The sequence below is a fragment of the Tamandua tetradactyla genome, chromosome 1, assembly GCF_023851605.1.
Source record: "Tamandua tetradactyla isolate mTamTet1 chromosome 1, mTamTet1.pri, whole genome shotgun sequence".
Taxonomy (NCBI): domain Eukaryota; kingdom Metazoa; phylum Chordata; class Mammalia; order Pilosa; family Myrmecophagidae; genus Tamandua; species Tamandua tetradactyla.
In genome coordinates this window covers 187,548,155-187,554,893 of record NC_135327.1, presented here as the reverse complement: position 1 = coordinate 187,554,893, position 6,739 = coordinate 187,548,155, and the positions used below count along the sequence as shown (strand labels likewise).

The window sequence follows — 6,739 nt, the reverse complement described above, 5'->3', positions numbered from 1 at the left end:
ATATTGGATAAAGGTTTGACATTCTTTATACTTAAAAAAAATCATAAATCTCAACAAAAAAAGGTACAAACAACCTAATTACAAAATGGGCTAAAGAAGTGAATAGGTATTTTTCTGAAGAGCAAATGCAGACGGCTCAAAAGCACATAAAGAGATCCTCATTTTTGTTAGCTATAAGGGAAATGCAGATCAAGACTACAAGTGTGATACCACCTCACTCCTATAAGAATGGCTGATATTAAACAAACATGAAACTACAAATGTTGGAGAGGACATGGAGAAATTGGGACATTTTGCACTGCTGGTGGGAATGTATAATGGTACAACTGCTATGAAGATGGTCTGGTGGTTCCTTAGAAACCCTATAACTAGCAGTACCACTGCTCAGTATATACCCAGAAAAGCTGAAAGCAATGACACAAATAGACATTTATACAGTATGTTCATAGCAGCATTATTCACAATTGCTAAAAGATGGAAACAATCCAAGTGCTCATCAGCAGATGATTGGATAAACAAAATGTGATCTATACATATGATAGAATATTCTGCAGCAGTAAGATGAAATTGTGTCCTGAAGCACATGAAAAGATGGACGAAACTTGAGGAAATAATGCTGAGTGAAATAAGCCAGATACTACAGATAGATACTGTAAGATTTTCACTTTTATTACTGTGGTAAAGGTAAACTCAGAGGCTTATGATATAGAATATAAGGGACGTAGAGATACACAGAAGCTAGAGACGGGTGAATGTTTAGCTAATGAGGTTTAATTTAAACGTTAGGGGATGGATAAAAGTAAAGGCAGTTCATTCCTGTTTATAAGTAATTTTGCCATGTTGAATGTGAACATGATTGTTAGGGGTTGTATAGAGACATGTATTCCACTGATTAACACTACAATTATAAATAACTTCTTGCTTGAACTACTTCAAAGGTATGAATCTTGTACAAAAAGTTTATAGTATTAGGGTGTTCTAGTTTGCTAGCTGCCAGAATGCAACAAACCAGAGATGGATTGGCTTTTAATAAAAGGGGATTTATTTTGTTAGTTCTTCAGAGGAAAGGCAGGAAACTTTCCACTGAGTTTCTTTCTTACGCGAGAAGGCACAGGGTGGTCTCTGCTGACCTTCTCTCCAGGACCCTGGGTTCCAACAACTTTCCCCGGGGTGACTTCTTTCTGCATCTCCAAAGGCCTGGGCTGAGCTGCGAGTGCTGAGATGAGGAATGCGGAGCTGCTTAGGCTGTGCTACATTACAATCTCTTATTTAAGCACCAGCCAATTAAGTTCAAACGTCCTTCATTGCATCAGGCACACCTCCTAGCCGACTGCAGATGTAAATCAGCAACAGATGAGGTTCAAGTACCATTGGCTCATGTCTGCAGCAACAAAACTAGGTACGCTCATCTGGCCAAGTTGACAACTGAATCTAACTACCACATAGGGTATAGGGGTTATGCTATGGGTTATGTTCAACAGGAAGACATCAACAGTACCACAGCAATACCAGGGATAAATAAAGTGAGGTAGAGGGACAAGAGTTGAGGAGAGGGTTGGATTTTCTTTTTTATAATGGTGTGTTTGATGGTTACTTTTCTCTTGGGAGCAAAGCAAATTGTCTAAAATTGAAAGTGTTGAAGGACTGTTGACTTTGGACTTTATGCATGATGCCCAACGGATGGAGGTAGCTGAAGGATACACTGACTGAGAACTAGAAGGGCAAACTGTGGTGTATACATATGATTGAATATTGTGCTTCTACAGAAAGGAATGAAGTTGTGAGGCATGCAACATTATGAATGTACCTGTGGGACATATGTGATTCCAAATAACCCAGAAACAAGAATAAATATTGTATGGTCTCATTTAGAAAATACTTATAAGAAAATTTGAGCCTAAACTGTGAGCTCTTATGGCAGTCACATTTAGTCCAGAGTGGTAATTGTTATTTCCAGATATTAAGAGGCTATGCTATGTATATGTATAACTTGGTATTTCCCTGGAACTTTGGGTACTTGTGTGACACCTGAGACTCAGAATAGGAGTTCTGCAGTTCTGAAGGTCAGCATTGCCACATACAAGTTTTATTTGTAAAAGAGATCAGGCTTCAGTTAAAGATAAGAATGAAGCTAATTGGGTCGGGACAAAGGTAAATCAGAATACAGGTGTAAGGAAGACATTGTCTGTATTTTAGAACATCTATTCTATGAGACCAAAAGAAGGAGAGCCTTATTTTGTCCAGAATCTAAATTTTCTGCAGCACATAATCTAGCCCAACTTGTAGAGATAGATCATTTAAACAGCTAAACATAGGGAGCCCAGAATGGTAATGAATGCTTGTAATTCTGTATAACTTAATGTAATGCCCAGATACATACCAGAGTATGTTGAGCAGATAATCAAAAAGCATTGGCAAAGTTCCCTGATGGACAGGAGAAAAAATATGGAACTATTAAACTTTACCACCAGGGATACGCCTTATACTGTCTGAAACATTAGGGACTCTCAAGTCAATAGGCAAACCCTTGATCTTGAGACTTTCTCTTACGAAGCTTATTTACTTGGTGGAGAAGCTTAGCCTACCTGTAGTTATGTCTTAGAGTTACTTCCACAGGACCTCTTTTGTTACTCAGATATGGCCTCTCCCTCTCTAAGGCCCAACTCTGCAAGCCCAAGGGCAAGTCCCTATATGGGACATGACACCCAGGAATACAAGTCTACTTGGTAAGATGGGATATGACTTCCAGGGATGAGCCTGGCCCTGGCACAGTGGGATTAACAATGCCTTCCTGACCAAAAGGGGGGAAAGAATTGTAACAAATGAGGTTGTCAGTGACTGAAAGGGTTTAAATAGATTTGAGAGTCTACTTTTATACAAGCTTCAGGTAGATATTGCTACTTACCATGGTTTGCCAAACCTTAACCAAAACTATTCCCATCAACCTTAAAGAACACTGAGGGCTCTGTATGAGAGTCTCCAAAGTTTACATACCCTAAGATTACTCTCCAGAAGCCTACAACCTCCAGTTTGGTTCCTAGGCCAAATAAGTCTGGAAACACTGAGGAGCCAGCCTTTCCAGAATATCAATACTTCCATCCCCATATCCCATATTATTGACAACCCTTTCCAACAGTAAAAAAATTGAATGGGCACAACCCAAATACCCCTAAAATTGGGAGAAAGATCAGAGGAGAAGGTGGAGTTATAACAAAGAAGATAGGATTTAACAAATGAGTATGATTGCTGCATCATTATGTTGATATTTGTTTGTCTCCAGTGTCTTGCAGCAGCTAGAAGTAAAAACCTAAAATTGTGGAATTGTAACCCGTACCAAACTCTAAAATTTGTTCCACAACTAATTATTGTGGTGTGCTTTGAAGTTTATTGCTTTTTCATATATATGTTATTTTGCAAAATAAAAAAGAAACTACAACTCAAAAATCAAGACAACCCCATTTTAAAAAATGCAAATAAATACCACAATAGATGCCACTAACCACCTACCAGAATGACTAACATAAAACATAGCAATAACGCCAGACAATAGTGAGTATTGGCTATGACGTTGAAAAATTGGAACTCAAACATTGCTGGTGTGATACAAATTGTACAGCCACTTTTAAAAACGGTTTGGCGGTTCCACAGAGTTGGGGTTGGGGGAGGCTAGTGGTTTTCGCTGGGGGAGGGGAACCAGAAGCCTGGGGAGGGGCTGAAGCCCCAGCAACTGGGTCAATTCTTGCAGCAGTCTGGCCCAGGGCTCTGGTTATCGACGTCAGCCGCAGAACACGGATTAGGGAGAGACCAGGCACTCTAGCTTGGTAGAAAGCCGCTCGAGCAAGTGGCAGCAGGAATGGAGGCGGACAAAGCGGGCAGCTATTCTTCCCAGCAAGCTCAAGCTTTTCATACGTTTCCATGTCAACAAATGATGGCTGAAGCTCCTAACGTGGAAATTATTAATGAACACCAAATGCCAAAAGAAGTTCCAGTCCCAGCCCCTACTCAGGAACCTGTACACGAAGCTCAAAAAAAGAGGAGGAGAAAACCCAGAACAACAGAGCTAAAAAAAAATAAACAGTGGAACACAAAAAACCTGCTGAGCCAAAAAAACTGGCAAGTCCACAAAAACAAGAAAAAATTACAAATGCATTTAAAGTTAAAAGAAAAGTAGACCGTTTCAGTGGTGTTTCAGAAGCTAAACTTTTGACCAAGATTCTTCCTGATATTTTAACCTTCAATCTGGACATTGTGATTTTTAGCATAAACCCAGGATTGATGACTGCTAACAAAGGACATCATTACCCTGGACCTGGAAACCATTTCTGGAAGTGTCTGTTTACCGCAGGGCTGAGCAAAGTCCGGTTGAATCATATAGATGAGCATATTTTACCAGGTAAGTATGATATTGGATTCACCAACATGGTGGAAAAGATAACGTTGGGCAGCAAAGGCTCTTTCTAGCAAAGAATTTCATGAAGGAGGACATATTCTTTGCAGAAATTACAGAAATATCAACCACGAATAGTAGTGTTAAATGGAAAATGTATTTATGAAACTTTTAGTAAAGATGTTTTTGGAATAAAGGTTAAGAACTTGGAATTTGGGCTTCAATCCTGCAAAATCCCAGATAGAGAAACTCTCTGCTATGTCATGCCATCATCCAATGACCGATGTGCTCAGTTTTCACAAGCGCAGGACAAAGTCCATTACTACATCAAGCTGAAGGACTTAAGGGATTAGCTGAAAGGCATTGAATGAAATGCAGGCTTCCAGGAGGTACAGTACACATTTGACTTGCAGCTCACCAAGAGGATGCAAAGACGATGGCTGTTAAGGAAGAAAACTATGATCCTGGTTATGAAGCAGCCTATGGTGGTGCTTACAGTGAAAATCCATTCAGCAGGGAACCTTGCAGCTCCTCTTCAGATGGGCTAACTGATAGTTCACAGTTAAATGGAGAACCAACTTTCGGTGACATTCCAGATGGGCAGTGGATGACCCAGTCATTTACAGGCCAGATTCCAGTCTTCGATAACTGTAGGAAGCAAGCACAAGCAGGAGGAAACCATGCCTAAGAAGGTGCTTCTCAGCTCGGCTTAAGTTCTGCGGTTTTAGTGCAGTCATCAAGTGGACCTTGGTTCACTAACTGAAGAGTTTTATTACTGTTTACTCTAGTGGTATAATCATAGTACAGAACATTCATGTGACAGAATCGTCTGTGTGAACTTAGGAGTTTGGAATAAGAAATTAGGATGTTTTCTGTATATGAGATTTTGTATTTGAAGTAACCATCATTCCATTTTTTTATAAACTATATTTCATTTATGGAAAAAATTTATTTTCATTTGAAAGCAACTTTTAATCTTTAATTTTTAAATGCAACAGTCTGAATATTTATAGTTAATTCTTAACTACATAAATCTAGATGCACGGTTATCCCTTTTATGTCTAAGGAAGCCATGAGAATAATAATAATTTCCACTGGTAAAGAGACAAATGTGTTCATATATGATGTTAACCCTCAATGGAGCCTCATTTGCTAGTTTTAAGAGACATTTGATGAGTCATATTCACATTCAGACCTCTGCTTTACCAGTGGTGCACATTTGTGATATTTCTTGCTTAATAGCAGAAACCAGAGTATGACCTCGCCACAGGAGAGCTGAACCCTTGCTTGGTCTCATACCTGTGTGTTCGTCCTCTAGAATTAACTAGACCACTTTGTTGGTGAGGTAGCTCCAGGGAATGCAGTAGCCCTTTTAAATTTTAGTGACTTCATCTTTCTTTCACTTGAGGGACATAAATTTGATAGGGAAGAAATTGGATTTCTATGTCAGTATCTATCACCATTCTGATTTTATCCACCTTGGCATTATGTATATGACTTGGGATATAAGGACTTAAGGAATCAACTGAAAGGCACTGAATGAAATGCAGGCTTCCAGGAGGTACAGTATACATTTGACTTGTAGCTCACCCAAGAGGATGAAAAGAAGATGGCTGTTAAGGAAGAAAACTATGATCCTGGTTATGAAGCAGCTTCCAAGCTGAGCAACAAATGAACTTCCAAGCTGAGCAACAAGATACCAGAGTTATTTGATAATCTTATTTAAATTGGGGCTTTATATATGTGAAATGTACTTAAAATAAATAGTACAGAATTCTTCCTGCAAAGTAAATCTTACAAGCAGATAATTTAAAAAAATCCTTTCTTTGTGTTATTGGAGTTTGTTACTGAGGACTGAGTGAATCTCATAGGAAGGTTGGTTTGAAGTATATAATTCTGTGATTTTTTCAGTGCATTTTCCATGGTGCTACAAATTGTCCAGAACTACTCAGCCTGGTGCTTATAAAGCCGGGTTTTCTGAAATGTTCTAATGAACCTGAATATTCTGATTTCATACATGCCTAGGGAGCATGTGGGTTTTTTTTTTCCAATATGAAATATTTATGAGGTGGTTGTTTGTTGTTTTTTTTTCCCTAGAAAGTTATATGGCCTGTTATCTCTATGATAAGTGAAATAGATTCTTGTTGTGATGCTTAAGATAGTTTTTAGTTGTGGCTATGATGAAATTCTTTTTACCTTAGTCTAGATCAAGCTGTGTAAAAGTCACTTGTGTTATTTAAATGATGTGCTATACTGCTGTTTACATAGACATTTTGTGTGGGTTCTTTGAAATGCTTTGCATCGGGGATTAGGAGCAGTTGAATTATTTTTTCATAGCACTGTGGAAAATAT

The 6,739-nt window shown here is 38.7% G+C and overlaps 1 pseudogene; it reads left to right on the top strand.

The window, feature by feature from the left end:
* The first annotated feature begins 3,853 nt into the window (after window positions 1-3,853).
* On the top strand, window positions 3,854-5,075 carry LOC143687602 (G/T mismatch-specific thymine DNA glycosylase pseudogene; annotated as a pseudogene).
* The last annotated feature ends 1,664 nt before the right edge of the window (window positions 5,076-6,739 follow it).